The sequence below is a fragment of the Orbicella franksi genome, chromosome 6, assembly GCF_964199315.1.
Source record: "Orbicella franksi chromosome 6, jaOrbFran1.1, whole genome shotgun sequence".
NCBI lineage: Eukaryota > Metazoa > Cnidaria > Anthozoa > Scleractinia > Merulinidae > Orbicella > Orbicella franksi.
In genome coordinates this window covers 25,780,708-25,799,154 of record NC_138150.1, presented here as the reverse complement: position 1 = coordinate 25,799,154, position 18,447 = coordinate 25,780,708, and the positions used below count along the sequence as shown (strand labels likewise).

Sequence of the window (18,447 nt, the reverse complement as noted above, 5' to 3'; positions counted from 1 at the left end):
CTGTCGCTCTCCTAGCACATTTCTTGGTAAAATGGTTCTTCCTTTACACTTTTTGCACGTGTTACCCCATGCTGGGCTCTTCTTTTTAACCCGCGAAACTTAGAGGAGATCTTCTAAGATTGCCCGTTTAACTTTCCATCTGAAGTCCTATCTAATTTTTTCTTCTTCGAATAAGTTGAATTGATGAATGCTGTCAACGGGCACGGGTAGCAACTTTATTTGCATTGAAGTAACTTCATCGCTGCAACACACATCAATACATCGGTTCAAGGCGAGAACTCTCGTCCTGGGGAGCTTTTTAGTGGTTTGCTCTTTCTTGATTCTCGCAAAAATTGCAGGTTTTGGTCAAGGTCTTCAACTCAACGACGAAATTATCAACCATTTAATTCCGTAGCGGGAAGCTTGTCCCTTTTGGTGAAACAATATCTTTCATAAATCTCGTTTACTTCGCCGATGCAATGCTTCATCTTGCCCATAACTACACGCCAGTCTTTTGAGCTCTCTCGTTCGGAAATATCCAAATACTGTAGATTTCTATCGCGTTTCTATCACCCTTTAATCTTTAATCTTTGATCTTTAATCATTATTTATAAACGGTAAAAACATCAGGTAGAAAAATTAACATAATAATGACTAAAAATCCAAATCCTAAACATTATATTAACTTACATTAATATGCCACTTAAGAAAAATCCTGGTTTCCATGAATGCCGTGTTTGAAAATTATGGTAGAGAAGGCGTTTAAATTTGTTTAATGAACCAGACTCACTAATGTTACAGGTTAAGCTGTTCCAAAGGGTAGCGCCGCTGTAACTAAAACTATTTTTCATGTAGTTAGTTCTTGGAAAGGGGACAAGTTTGTTTACCGAGTCCCTCAGAGAATAGTTTGATTCATTTCGCTTTATAAATTTAGACGTGAGATATTCCGGAACAAGACCGTTTAAAGACTTGAAAACCATTAAGGCGTTCTGAATTTGACGTTGAGATTTCAAGTCTTTCCAGCTCAGTGAGTTTGTGAAATAAGGAATCGACATCTACGTCATAGTTTGATGAAGTTATAACACGTGCAGCACGGTTCTGTAGTTTTTGTAGCTTTTTAGGTAATGTTTTGCCACAATTACCCCGGACAAGGCTGCAGTAATCAAAGTGAGGTTGAACTAGGGAGTTGTAAATATTGAGTAGGGTGGATTGAGGCACAAATGGCTTAACTGGCTTTATGGCTCCAACAGCGGAAACGATCTTTTTACACAGTTTATCAATGTGGGAATGCCAAGTTAAATTTTCATCGATATGTATTTCAGGAGATTTCACAGAGGAAACTTGTTCAATCGGAACATTATCAATGGAAAGTTCGAGTGTATCAGATAGAGTACTTAATCTTTGTCTGGAGCCGATCAGCATAAATTCAGTTTTTGTAGCGTTCAAGGTAAGTTTGTTAGACACTAGCCTTTTGCTTAGCTTCTCAAGGTCGTGAGATAGATTAGACTGGATCAAATGTAAATCAGAACCAGCATAAGTAATGTGGGTGTCATCAGCATACATTCTAGGTACGCTGAACAGTTAGGCAAATCATTAATATAAATTAGACATAAAAGAGGGCCAAGGATCGTTCCCTGTGGCACACCACATTTAAGAGTGGTGAAGTCAGAGAGATAACCGTTAACTGAGCACCGTTGTGTGCGATTCGTCAAATACGATTTGGACCAATCAAGAGTTTTCCCTTGAATGCCATACCGATTCATTTTAGTTAGTAATATCTCATGATCAACAGTGTCGAATGCCTGTTTTAAGTCGGGGAACACTACACCATTAACGTAGCCACGATCGATATTAAACGCCCAGCTGTCAATGGCTTCAAGAAGAGCAGTAACAGTTGAGTGTAAAGACCTGAAACCAGATTGTTGTTTAGAGATGATTTCTTCACTATTTGAGAAGTTGTATAACTGATCGTACACAATCCTCTCGAACACTTTGGCGACTACGGAAATAATTGAGATAGGTCGGTAGTTGTTTAGATCAAATGACTCGCCCTGCTTAAACAACGGAGTCACTCTGGCACATTTCTAGTCGTCAGGAAATATGCCAGACATCAGGGATTTATTAAACAGATCGCATAACGGGCCTGAGATAACATCAGCACACTCACGAATCAACCTAGCGGAGATATTATCTAGCCCTGTAGCTTTAGTTTTTGCCAATTTATTTAGATGAGTAAAGACAACACTGGTAGTAGTTGGACGAAAACAGAATTTGTTGTAGTTTACAGGAACAAAGTTTAAATAAACCGACTCCTCGTCCTAAGTTAAAGGTATTTCACGGGCTAGTCTGGACCCAATAGTTGAAAAATGTTCGTTAAAGGCGTTGGAAATCTCGTTAGAGTCACAGATAGAGATGTCATTTACTTTCACTTCCTTTACTATCTGGTTGTTCTGACGACGAGTCATGAGGTTATTTGTAGTTCTCCAAGTCCTTCGAGCATTCCCTTCGGATTGAATAAAAGTATTGTGATAATAGGATGCCTTAGTGGTTTTCACTTCACTGTTGATACGATTTCGGAGCTCTCTGTAATTGGCCCAGTCTTGAGGATTCTTTGTTCTTACCGCTTTCCTTTTAGCAGCATCGCGACAACGCATACCCCTCTTCAAGGCTGAATTAATCCAGGGTGTTTTGTTCAATTTAGTACGTCTAGTTCGAAGAGGTGCATGTGAGTTAACAATGCGCAAAAAGTTTGTTTTCAAGTTTGACCATACCAAATTTGGATCTTCTGATTCATCGAACGACCAGTTTTGCTGAGCAATTTCATTTCCAAAATTTTCACGATCAAAATTTCGAAAACTTCTGTAAGAGATGGAAGAGTATCCCTTAGATGGTAAATCAGAAGATAGTTTCCGATAAACATAGACGAGGCTAAGATCGCTGATGGCAATATGGGACACTCCAGAACAGCCTACCCTGTCTGTATAATTTGTATAGATCAGGTCAATTAATGTAGATGAGGGTTCTGTAACACGCGTTGGTTCATTAATTAGTTGTTTGAGCCCATATAAATCCGAAGTCTCAAGTAAACGATGAGTGTTTGCATCAGGTGTAGGAGAGGTCAAATTACAGTTTAAGTCACCTAACAAATAGTACTCTAGGTCGAGAGAATCTAAGTTACCTATAAATGACTCATAACTCGAAAATAGATCGGTTGGGGAACAGGGAGGTCTGTACCACGTCGTTACAAGAAAAGGCTTAGAGTTCGGTTTACGAATTTCTATAGTTACATTTTGAAGGTTAATTACGTTTAGATCGGAGCGCACTATGAAAGAATTAGAAGACTTTATGTAAAAACCTACCCCTCCACCATGTCTATTTCTATCACGACGGATAAATTCGTAGCCTGGTATATGGAGTTCGGAACTTTTTATGGATTCGTCAAGTTTGGTTTCATTAATTGCCAGAATATCAAATGAAAACGGAACAAGAAGAACTTTAAGTTCGTCAACATGTTTGAGGAAACTGTTAATGTTCAATCAGGCCATTTTGAAACCACGTTTAGCTGGTAAAGAGTAAGACATATTGAAAGAACCCGAACTACCTGAATGAACTTCGTTGTCAACTGATTCCGGCAAAGTTTGAGAAACTAGAGAATAATCGACATTCATGGAATTTGGAAATCAATCAGGTCTCAAAAAATTTACAAAGTTCTTTTGCAATACCTCGTTACCTTCCCTGTTGAGGTGCAGACCACCTTTGTTAAGTCCTTTTGAACTGATGTTAGCATGGCTAATGATTTTCCAGTTATTTTGTTGGCAAAATTGTTTTAGACGTTTGTTTACCGCTTTGACGGCGTCACTGTAATCATCATTCCTTGCAGTTAGTGCCACGTGGCACGAAGGGGACAGTTAGTTATCATCACGCATAGAAATCGAGAGCGAATAAGCTAACGAATAAGCTAATTGTTTTAGTATAAATCTACTAGTCGTTCAAACTTTATCTAAATCCTCTTTACAGACACTTCGAAAACGCAAAGAAGCGGCCGCCAGTTCGTTAACAAGTGCACACTGCTACAACAGAATAGATAGTGAGTAGCGTAGCCAAATTTACAAGGGGCCGCTACTGGATGAAATTATGTTATCTGACGTTACTCTTAGTTTTACACTTTCAATACCCTCGATACCCTCCATACTCTAGATACTCTAGATACCATTGATACCCTACACACTAGATACCATCGATACCCTTAATATTCTAGATACCTTTGATACCCTCGATACTCTACCTACTCTAGCTACTCTAGATACCAACGATACCCTTGATACCCACGATACTCTAGTTACTCTAGATACATTCGATACCCTCGATACCCTGGATACCCTTGATACCCTCGATAGCCTTGATACCCACTTTACTCAAATTACTCTAGATACCCTTGATACCTACGATACTCTAGTTACTCTAGATAACCTCGATACCCTTGATACCCTCGATACCCTTGATACCCACGATACTCTCAATACCCTCGATACCCCTGATACTTTCGATACCCTTGATACTCTCGATACCCTTGATACTCTCGATACCCTTGATACTCTCGATACCCTTGATACTCTCGATACCCTTGATACTCTCGATACCCTTCATACTCTCGATACCCTTGATACTTTCGATACTCTTGATACTCTCGATACCCTTGATACTTTCGATACCCTTGATACCCTTGATACCCTTGATACCCACGATACTCTCGATACCCTCGATACCCCTGATACTTTCGATACCCTTGATACTCTCGATAGCCTTGATACTCTCGATACCCTTGATACTCTCGATACCCTTGATGCTCTCGATACCCTTGACAGTCTCGATACTCTCGATACCCTTGATACTCTCGATACTCTCGATACCCTTAATACTCTCGATACTCTCGATACCCTTGACACTCTCGATACTCTCGATACCATTGATACTCTCGATACTCTCGATACCCTGGATACTTTCGATACCCTTGATATTCGCGATACTCTCGATACCCTTGATACTCTCGATACTCTCGATACCCTTCATACTCTCGATACCCTTGATACTCTCGATACTCTCGATACCCTCGATACTCTCGATACCCTCGATACCCTTGATACTCTCGATACTCTCGATACCCTTGATACCCTCCATACCCTTGATACTCTCGATACCCTTGATACTCTCGATACCCTTGATACTCTCGATACCCTTAATACTCTCGATACTCTCGATACCCTTGATACTCTCGATACCCTTGATACTCTCGATACCCTTGATACTCTCGATACCCTTGATAGTCTCGATACCCTTGATAGTCTCGATACCCTTGATACTCTCGATACCCTTGATACTCTCGATACTCTCGATACCATTGATACTCTCGATACTCTCGATACCCTTGATACTCTCGATACTCTCGATACCCTTGATACTCTTGATACTCTCGATAACCTTGATACTCTCGATACCCTCGATACTCTCGATACCCTTGATACTCTCGATACCCTTGATACTCTCGATACCCTTGATACTCTCGATACCCTTGATACTCTCGATACCCTCGATACCCTTGATACTCTCGATACTCTCGATACCATTGATACTCTCGATACTCTCGATACCCTCGATACCCTTGATACTCTCGATACTCTCGATAGTCTCGATACCCTTGATACTCTCGATACTCTCGATACTCTCGATACCCTTGATACTCTCGATACTCTCGATACCCTTGACACTCTCGATACTCTCGATACCCTTGATATTCTTGATACTCTCGACAACCTTGATACTCTCGATACCCTCCATACTCTCGATACCCTTGATACTCTCGATACTCTCGATACTCTCGATACTCTCGATACCCTTGATACTCTCGATACTCTCGATACCCTTGATACTCTCGATACTCTCGATACCCTTGATACTCTCGATACCCTCGATACCCTTGATACTCTCGATACCCTTGATACCCTCGATACCTTTGATACTCTCGATACTCTTGATACTCTCGATACCCTTGATACTCTCGATACCCTTGATACTCTCGATACCCTTGATACTCTCGATACACTTGATACCCTCGATACCCTTGATACTCTCGATACCCTTGATACTCTCGATACCCTTGATACTCTCGATACCCTTGATACTCTCGATACCCTTGATAGTCTCGATACCCTTGATACTCTCGATAACCTTGATACTCTCGATACTCTCGATACCCTTGACACTCTCGATACCCTTGATACTCTCGATACCCTTGATACTTTCGATACCCTTGATATTCTCGATACCCTTGATACTCTCGATACCCGTGATACTTTCGATACCCTTGATACTCTCGATACCCTTGATACTCTCCATACCCTTGATACTCTCGATACCCTTGATACTCTCGATACCCTTGATACTCTCGATACCCTTGATACTCTCGATACCCTTGATACTCTCGATACCCTTGATACTCTCGATACCCTTGATACTCTCGATACTCTCGATACCCTTGATACTCTCGATACTCTCGATACCATTGATACTCTCGCTACTCTCGATACCCTCGATACCCTTGATACTCTCGATACTCTCGATAGTCTCGATACCCTTGATACTCTCGATACTCTCGATACTCTCGATACCCTTGATACTCTCGATACTCTCGATACCCTTGATACTCTCGATACTCTCGATACCCTTGATACTCTCGATACCCTCGATACCCTTGATACTCTCGATACCCTTGATACCCTCGATACCTTTGATACTCTCGATACTCTTGATACTCTCGATACCCTTGATACTCTCGATACCCTTGATACTCTCGATACCCTTGATACTCTCGATACACTTGATACCCTCGATACCCTTGATACTGTCGATACCCTTGATACCCTCCACACCCTTGATACTCTCGATACCCTTGATACTCTCGATACCCTTGATACTCTCGATACTCTCGATACCCTTGATACTCTCGATACCCTTGACAGTCTCGATACTCTCGATACCCTTGATACTCTCGATACTCTCGATACCCTTGATACTCTCGATACTCTCGATACCCTTGATACTCTCGATACTCTCGATACCCTTGATACTCTCGATACTCTCGATCCCATTGATACTCTCGATACTCTCGATACCCTTGATACTTTCGATACCTTTGATACTCTCGATAGTCGGGATACCCTTCATACTCTCGATACCCTTGATACTCTCGATACTCTCGATACCCTCGATACTCTCGATACCCTCGATACTCTCGATACCCTCGATACTCTCGATACCCTTGATACTCTCGATACTCTCGATACCCTTGATACTTTGGATACCCTTGATACTCTCGATACCCTTGATACTCTCGATACTCTCGATACCCTTCATACTCTCGATACCCTTTATACTCTCGATACTCTCGATACCCTCGATACTCTCGATACCCTCGATACTCTCGATACCCTCGATACTCTCGATACCCTTGATACTCTCGATACTCTCGATACCCGTGATACTCTCGATACCCTTGATACTCTCGATACTCTCGATACCCTTGATACTCTCGATACTCTCGATACCCTTGATACTTTCGATACCCTCGATACCCTTGATACTCTCGATACCCTTGATACTCTCGATACCCTCGATACTCTCCATACTCTCGATACTCTCGATACCCTTGATACTCTCGATACTCTCGATACCCTCGATACTCTCGATACCCTTGATACTCTCGATACTCTCGATACCCTTGATACCCTCCATACCCTTGATACTCTCGATACCCTTGATACTCTCGATACCCTTGATACTCTCGATACCCTGAATACTCTCGATACTCTCGATACCCTTGATACTCTCGATACCCTTGATACTCTCGATACCCTTGATACTCTCGATACCCTTGATAGTCTCGATACCCTTGATAGTCTCGAAACCCTTGATACTTTCGATACCCTTGATACTCTCGATACTCTCGATACTATTGATACTCTCGATACTCTCGATACCCTGATACTCTCGATACTCTCGATACCCTTGATACTCTTGATACTCTCGATAACCTTGATACTCTCGATACCCTCGATACTCTCGATACCCTTGATACTCTCGATACTCTCGATACTCTCGATACTCTCGATACTCTGGATACCCTTGATACTCTCGATACTCTCGATACCCTTGATACTCTCGATACTCTCGATACCCTTGATACTCTCGATACCCTCGATACCCTTGATACTCTCGATACCCTTGATACCCTCGATACCTTTGATACTCTCGATACTCTTCATACTCTCGATACCCTTGATACTCTCGATACCCTTGATACTCTCGATACCCTTGATACTCTCGATACCCTCGATACCCTTGATACTCTCGATACCCTTGATACCCTCGATACCCTTGATACTCTCGATACCCTTGATACTCTCGATACACTTGATACCCTCGATAGCCTTGATACTCTCGATACCCTTGATACCCTCGACACCCTTGATACTCTCGATACCCTTGATACTCTCGATACCCTTGATACTCTCGATACCCTTGACAGTCTCGATACTCTCGATACCCTTGATACTCTCGATACTCTCAATACCCTTAATACTCTCGATACTCTCGATACCCTTGATACTCTCGATACTCTCGATACCATTGATACTCTCGATACTCTCGATACCCTGGATACTTTCGATACCCTTGATATTCGCGATACTCTCGATACCCTTGATACTCTCGATACTCTCGATACCCTTCATACTCTCGATACCCTTGATACTCTCGATACTCTCGATACCCTCGATACTCTCGATACCCTCGATACCCTTGATACTCTCGATACTCTCGATACCCTTGATACCCTCCATACCCTTGATACTCTCGATACCCTTGATACTCTCGATACCCTTGATACTCTCGATACCCTTAATACTCTCGATACTCTCGATACCCTTGATACTCTCGATACCCTTGATACTCTCGATACCCTTGATACTCTCGATACCCTTGATAGTCTCGATACCCTTGATAGTCTCGATACCCTTGATACTCTCGATACCCTTGATACTCTCGATACTCTCGATACCATTGATACTCTCGATACTCTCGATACCCTTGATACTCTCGATACCCTTGATACTCTCGATACCCTTGATACTCTCGATACCCTTGATAGTCTCGATACCCTTGATAGTCTCGAAACCCTTGATACTTTCGATACCCTTGATACTCTCGATACTCTCGATACTATTGATACTCTCGATACTCTCGATACCCTGATACTCTCGATACTCTCGATACCCTTGATACTCTTGATACTCTCGATAACCTTGATACTCTCGATACCCTCGATACTCTCGATACCCTTGATACTCTCGATACTCTCGATACTCTCGATACTCTCGATACTCTGGATACCCTTGATACTCTCGATACTCTCGATACCCTTGATACTCTCGATACTCTCGATACCCTTGATACTCTCGATACCCTCGATACCCTTGATACTCTCGATACCCTTGATACCCTCGATACCTTTGATACTCTCGATACTCTTCATACTCTCGATACCCTTGATACTCTCGATACCCTTGATACTCTCGATACCCTTGATACTCTCGATACCCTCGATACCCTTGATACTCTCGATACCCTTGATACCCTCGATACCCTTGATACTCTCGATACCCTTGATACTCTCGATACACTTGATACCCTCGATAGCCTTGATACTCTCGATACCCTTGATACCCTCGACACCCTTGATACTCTCGATACCCTTGATACTCTCGATACCCTTGATACTCTCGATACCCTTGACAGTCTCGATACTCTCGATACCCTTGATACTCTCGATACTCTCGATACCCTTAATACTCTCGATACTCTCGATACCCTTGATACTCTCGATACTCTCGATACCATTGATACTCTCGATACTCTCGATACCCTGGATACTTTCGATACCCTTGATATTCGCGATACTCTCGATACCCTTGATACTCTCGATACTCTCGATACCCTTCATACTCTCGATACCCTTGATACTCTCGATACTCTCGATACCCTCGATACTCTCGATACCCTCGATACCCTTGATACTCTCGATACTCTCGATACCCTTGATACCCTCCATACCCTTGATACTCTCGATACCCTTGATACTCTCGATACCCTTGATACTCTCGATACCCTTAATACTCTCGATACTCTCGATACCCTTGATACTCTCGATACCCTTGATACTCTCGATACCCTTGATACTCTCGATACCCTTGATAGTCTCGATACCCTTGATAGTCTCGATACCCTTGATACTCTCGATACCCTTGATACTCTCGATACTCTCGATACCATTGATACTCTCGATACTCTCGATACCCTTGATACTCTCGATACTCTCGATACCCTTGATACTCTTGATACTCTCGATAACCTTGATACTCTCGATACCCTTGATACTCTCGATACCCTTGATACTCTCGATACTCTCGATACTCTCGATACCCTTGATACTCTCGATACTCTCGATACCCTTGATACTCTCGATACTCTCGATACCCTTGATACTCTCGATACCCTCGATACCCTTGATACTCTCGATACCCTTGATACCCTCGATACCTTTGATACTCTCGATACTCTTCATACTCTCGATACTCTTGATACTCTCGATACCCTTGATACTCTCGATACCCTTGATACTCTCGATACCCTCGATACCCTTGATACTCTCGATACCGTTGATACCCTCGATACCCTTGATACTCTCGATACCCTTGATACTCTCGATACACTTGATACCCTCGATACCCTTGATACTCTCGATACCCTTGATACCCTCGACACCCTTGATACTCTCGATACCCTTGATACCCTCGATACCCTTGACACTCTCGATACTCTCGATACCCTTGATACTCTCGATACTCTCGATACCCTTGATACTCTCGATACTCTCGATACCATTGATACTCTCGATACTCTCGATACCCTGGATACTTTCGATACCCTTGATATTCGCGATACTCTCGATACCCTTGATACTCTCGATACTCTCGATACCCTTGATACTCTCGATACCCTTGATACTCTCGATACTCTCGATACCCTCGATACTCTCGATACCCTCGATACCCTTGATACTCTCGATACCCTTGATACCCTCGATACCCTTGATACTCTCGATACCCTTGATACTCTCGATACACTTGATACCCTCGATAGCCTTGATACTCTCGATACCCTTGATACCCTCGACACCCTTGATACTCTCGATACCCTTGATACTCTCGATACCCTTGATACTCTCGATACCCTTGATACTCTCGATACCCTTGACAGTCTCGATACTCTCGATACCCTTGATACTCTCGATACTCTCGATACCCTTAATACTCTCGATACTCTCGATACCCTTGATACTCTCGATACTCTCGATACCATTGATACTCTCGATACTCTCGATACCCTGGATACTTTCGATACCCTTGATATTCGCGATACTCTCGATACCCTTGATACTCTCGATACTCTCGATACCCTTCATACTCTCGATACCCTTGATACTCTCGATACTCTCGATACCCTCGATACTCTCGATACCCTCGATACCCTTGATACTCTCGATACTCTCGATACCCTTGATACCCTCCATACCCTTGATACTCTCGATACCCTTGATACTCTCGATACCCTTGATACTCTCGATACCCTTGATAGTCTCGATACCCTTGATACTCTCGATACCCTTGATACTCTCGATACTCTCGATACCATTGATACTCTCGATACTCTCGATACCCTTGATACTCTCGATACTCTCGATACCCTTGATACTCTTCATACTCTCGATAACCTTGATACTCTCGATACCCTCGATACTCTCGATACCCTTGATACTCTCGATACTCTCGATACTCTCGATACTCTCGATACTCTCGATACCCTTGATACTCTCGATACTCTCGATACCCTTGATACTCTCGATACTCTCGATACCCTTGATACTCTCGATACCCTCGATACCGTTGATACTCTCGATACCCTTGATACCCTCGATACCTTTGATACTCTCGATACTCTTCATACTCTCGATACTCTTGATACTCTCGATACCCTTGATACTCTCGATACCCTTGATACTCTCGATACCCTCGATACCTTTGATACTCTCGATACCGTTGATACCCTCGATACCCTTGATACTCTCGATACCCTTGATACTCTCGATACACTTGATACCCTCGATACCCTTGATACTCTCGATACCCTTGATACCCTCGACACCCTTGATACTCTCGATACCCTTCATACCCTCGATACCCTTGATACTCTCGATACTCTCGATACCATTGATACTCTCGATACTCTCGATACCCTGGATACTTTCGATACCCTTGATATTCGCGATACTCTCGATACCCTTGATACTCTCGATACTCTCGATACCCTTCATACTCTCGATACCCTTGATACTCTCGATACTCTCGATACCCTCGATACTCTCGATACCCTCGATACCCTTGATACTCTCGATACTCTCGATACCCTTGATACCCTCCATACCCTTGATACTCTCGATACCCTTGATACTCTCGATACCCTTGATACTCTCGATACCCTTAATACTCTCGATACTCTCGATACCCTTGATACTCTCGATACCCTTGATACTCTCGATACCCCTGATACTCTCGATACCCTTGATAGTCTCGATACCCTTGATAGTCTCGATACCCTTGATACTCTCGATACCCTTGATAGTCTCGATACCCTTGATACTCTCGATAACCTTGATACTCTCGATACTCTCGATACCCTTGACACTCTCGATACCCTTGATACTCTCGATACCCTTGATACTTTCGATACCCTTGATATTCTCGATACCCTTGATACTCTCGATACCCGTGATACTTTCGATACCCTTGATACTCTCGATACCCTTGATACTCTCGATACCCTAGATACTCTCGATACCCTTGATACTCTCGATACCCTTGATACTCTCGATACCCTTGATACTCTCGATACCCTTGATACTCTCGATACCCTTGATACTCTCGATACCCTTGATACTCTCGATACTCTCGATACCCTTGATACTCTCGATACTCTCGATACCATTGATACTCTCGCTACTCTCGATACCCTCGATACCCTTGATACTCTCGATACTCTCGATAGTCTCGATACCCTTGATACTCTCGATACTCTCGATACTCTCGATACCCTTGATACTCTCGATACTCTCGATACCCTTGATACTCTCGATACTCTCGATACCCTTGATACTCTCGATACCCTCGATACCCTTGATACTCTCGATACCCTTGATACCCTCCATACCTTTGATACTCTCGATACTCTTGATACTCTCGATACCCTTGATACTCTCGATACCCTTGATACTCTCGATACCCTTGATACTCTCGATACACTTGATACCCTCGATACCCTTGATACTGTCGATACCCTTGATACCCTCCACACCCTTGATACTCTCGATACCCTTGATACTCTCGATACCCTTGATACTCTCGATACTCTCGATACCCTTGATACTCTCGATACCCTTGACAGTCTCGATACTCTCGATACCCTTGATACTCTCGATACTCTCGATACCCTTGATACTCTCGATACTCTCGATACCCTTGATACTCTCGATACTCTCGATACCCTTGATACTCTCGATACTCTCGATACCATTGATACTCTCGATACTCTCGATACCCTTGATACTTTCGATACCTTTGATACTCTCGATAGTCGGGATACCCTTCATACTCTCGATACCCTTGATACTCTCGATACTCTCGATACCCTCGATACTCTCGATACCCTCGATACTCTCGGTACCCTCGATACTCTCGATACCCTTGATACTCTCGATACTCTCGATACCCTTGATACTTTGGATACCCTTGATACTCTCGATACCCTTGATACTCTCGATACTCTCGATACCCTTCATACTCTCGATACCCTTTATACTCTCGATACTCTCGATACCCTCGATACTCTCGATACCCTCGATACTCTCGATACCCTCGATACTCTCGATACCCTTGATACTCTCGATACTCTCGATACCCGTGATACTCTCGATACCCTTGATACTCTCGATACTCTCGATACCCTTGATACTCTCGATACTCTCGATACCCTTGATACTTTCGATACCCTCGATACCCTTGATACTCTCGATACCCTTGATACTCTCGATACCCTCGATACTCTCCATACTCTCGATACTCTCGATACCCTTGATACTCTCGATACTCTCGATACCCTCGATACTCTCGATACCCTTGATACTCTCGATACTCTCGATACCCTTGATACCCTCCATACCCTTGATACTCTCGATACCCTTGATACTCTCGATACCCTTGATACTCTCGATACCCTGAATACTCTCGATACTCTCGATACCCTTGATACTCTCGATACCCTTGATACTCTCGATACCCTTGATACTCTCGATACCCTTGATAGTCTCGATACCCTTGATAGTCTCGAAACCCTTGATACTTTCGATACCCTTGATACTCTCGATACTCTCGATACTATTGATACTCTCGATACTCTCGATACCCTGATACTCTCGATACTCTCGATACCCTTGATACTCTTGATACTCTCGATAACCTTGATACTCTCGATACCCTCGATACTCTCGATACCCTTGATACTCTCGATACTCTCGATACTCTCGATACTCTCGATACTCTGGATACCCTTGATACTCTCGATACTCTCGATACCCTTGATACTCTCGATACTCTCGATACCCTTGATACTCTCGATACCCTCGATACCCTTGATACTCTCGATACCCTTGATACCCTCGATACCTTTGATACTCTCGATACTCTTCATACTCTCGATACCCTTGATACTCTCGATACCCTTGATACTCTCGATACCCTTGATACTCTCGATACCCTCGATACCCTTGATACTCTCGATACCCTTGATACCCTCGATACCCTTGATACTCTCGATACCCTTGATACTCTCGATACACTTGATACCCTCGATAGCCTTGATACTCTCGATACCCTTGATACCCTCGACACCCTTGATACTCTCGATACCCTTGATACTCTCGATACCCTTGATACTCTCGATACCCTTGACAGTCTCGATACTCTCGATACCCTTGATACTCTCGATACTCTCGATACCCTTAATACTCTCGATACTCTCGATACCCTTGATACTCTCGATACTCTCGATACCCTGGATACTTTCGATACCCTTGATATTCGCGATACTCTCGATACCCTTGATACTCTCGATACTCTCGATACCCTTCATACTCTCGATACCCTTGATACTCTCGATACTCTCGATACCCTCGATACTCTCGATACCCTCGATACCCTTGATACTCTCGATACTCTCGATACCCTTGATACCCTCCATACCCTTGATACTCTCGATACCCTTGATACTCTCGATACCCTTGATACTCTCGATACCCTTAATACTCTCGATACTCTCGATACCCTTGATACTCTCGATACCCTTGATACTCTCGATACCCTTGATACTCTCGATACCCTTGATAGTCTCGATACCCTTGATAGTCTCGATACCCTTGATACTCTCGAAACCCTTGATACTCTCGATACTCTCGATACCATTGATACTCTCGATACTCTCGATACCCTTGATACTCTCGATACTCTCGATACCCTTGATACTCTTGCTACTCTCGATAACCTTGATACTCTCGATACCCTCGATACTCTCGATACCCTTGATACTCTCGATACTCTCGATACTCTCGATACTCTCGATACTCTCGATACCCTTGATACTCTCGATACTCTCGATACCCTTGATACTCTCGATACTCTCGATACCCTTGATACTCTCGATACCCTCGATACCCTTGATACTCTCGATACCCTTGATACCCTCGATACCTTTGATACTCTCGATACTCTTCATACTCTCGATACTCTTGATACTCTCGATACCCTTGATACTCTCGATACCCTTGATACTCTCGATACCCTCGATACCCTTGATACTCTCGATACCGTTGATACCCTCGATACCCTTGATACTCTCGATACCCTTGATACTCTCGATACACTTGATACCCTCGATACCCTTGATACTCTCGATACCCTTGATACCCTCGACACCCTTGATACTCTCGATACCCTTGATACCCTCGATACCCTTGACACTCTCGATGCTCTCGATACCCTTGATACTCTCGATACTCTCGATACCCTTGATACTCTCGATACTCTCGATACCATTGATACTCTCGATACTCTCGATACCCTGGATACTTTCGATACCCTTGATATTCGCGATACTCTCGATACCCTTGATACTCTCGATACTCTCGATACCCTTGATACTCTCGATACCCTTGATACTCTCGATACTCTCGATACCCTCGATACTCTCGATACCCTCGATACCCTTGATACTCTCGATACCCTTGATACCCTCGATACCCTTGATACTCTCGATACCCTTGATACTCTCGATACACTTGATACCCTCGATAGCCTTGATACTCTCGATACCCTTGATACCCTCGACACCCTTGATACTCTCGATACCCTTGATACTCTCGATACCCTTGATACTCTCGATACCCTTGATACTCTCGATACCCTTGACAGTCTCGATACTCTCGATACCCTTGATACTCTCGATACTCTCGATACCCTTAATACTCTCGATACTCTCGATACCCTTGATACTCTCGATACTCTCGATACCATTGATACTCTCGATACTCTCGATACCCTGGATACTTTCGATACCCTTGATATTCGCGATACTCTCGATACCCTTGATACTCTCGATACTCTCGATACCCTTCATACTCTCGATACCCTTGATACTCTCGATACTCTCGATACCCTCGATACTCTCGATACCCTCGATACCCTTGATACTCTCGATACTCTCGATACCCTTGATACCCTCCATACCCTTGATACTCTCGATACCCTTGATACTCTCGATACCCTTGATACTCTCGATACCCTTAATACTCTCGATACTCTCGATACCCTTGATACTCTCCATACCCTTGATATTCTCGATACCCTTGATACTCTCGATACCCTTGATACTCTCGATACACTTGATACCCTCGATACCCTTGATACTCTCGATACCCTCTATACCCTCGACACCCTTGATACTCTCGATACCCTTGATACCCTCGATACCCTTGACACTCTCGATACTCTCGATACCCTTGATACTCTCGATACTCTCGATACCCTTGATACTCTCGATACTCTCGATACCATTGATACTCTCGATACTCTCGATACCCTGGATACTTTCGATACCCTTGATATTCGCGATACTCTCGATACCCTTGATACTCTCGATACTCTCGATACCCTTGATACTCTCGATACCCTTGATACTCTCGATACTCTCGATACCCTCGATACTCTCGATACCCTCGATACCCTTGATACTCTCGATACCCTTGATACCCTCGATACCCTTGATACTCTCGATACCCTTGATACTCTCGATACACTTGATACCCTCGATAGCCTTGATACTCTCGATACCCTTGATACCCTCGACACCCTTGATACTCTCGATACCCTTGATACTCTCGATACCCTTGATACTCTCGATACCCTTGATACTCTCGATACCCTTGACAGTCTCGATACTCTCGATACCCTTGATACTCTCGATACTCTCGATACCCTTAATACTCTCGATACTCTCGATACCCTTGATACTCTCGATACTCTCGATACCATTGATACTCTCGATACTCTCGATACCCTGGATACTTTCGATACCCTTGATATTCGCGATACTCTCGATACCCTTGATACTCTCGATACTCTCGATACCCTTCATACTCTCGATACCCTTGATACTCTCGATACTCTCGATACCCTCGATACTCTCGATACCCTCGATACCCTTGATACTCTCGATACTCTCGATACCCTTGATACCCTCCATACCCTTGATACTCTCGATACCCTTGATACTCTCGATACCCTTGATACTCTCGATACCCTTAATACTCTCGATACTCTCGATACCCTTGATACTCTCCATACCCTTGATATTCTCGATACCCTTGATACTCTCGATACCCTTGATAGTCTCGATACCCTTGATAGTCTCGATACCCTTGATACTCTCGATACCCTTGATACTCTCGATACTCTCGATACCATTGATACTCTCGATACTCTCGATACCCTTGATACTCTCGATACTCTCGATACCCTGGATACTCTTGATACTCTCGATAACCTTGATACTCTCGATACCCTCGATACTCTCGATACCCTTGATACTCTCGATACTCTCGATACTCTCGATACTCTCGATACTCTCGATACCCTTGATACTCTCGATACTCTCGATACCCTTGATACTCTCGATACTCTCGATACCCTTGAT

General features: G+C 43.4%; 1 pseudogene across 1 annotated transcript in view; it reads right to left on the bottom strand.

Annotated features, from left to right (window-relative positions):
• Positions 1-1,129: 1,129 nt before the first annotated feature.
• LOC145490677 (uncharacterized) overlaps positions 1,130-18,447 on the bottom strand; it is a 31,069-nt pseudogene continuing 13,751 nt past the window's right edge. The window contains exon 2 of the transcript XR_014049719.1: positions 1,130-4,258. The product of XR_014049719.1 is annotated as an uncharacterized LOC145490677 (transcript). The remainder of the gene's footprint in view (positions 4,259-18,447) is intronic.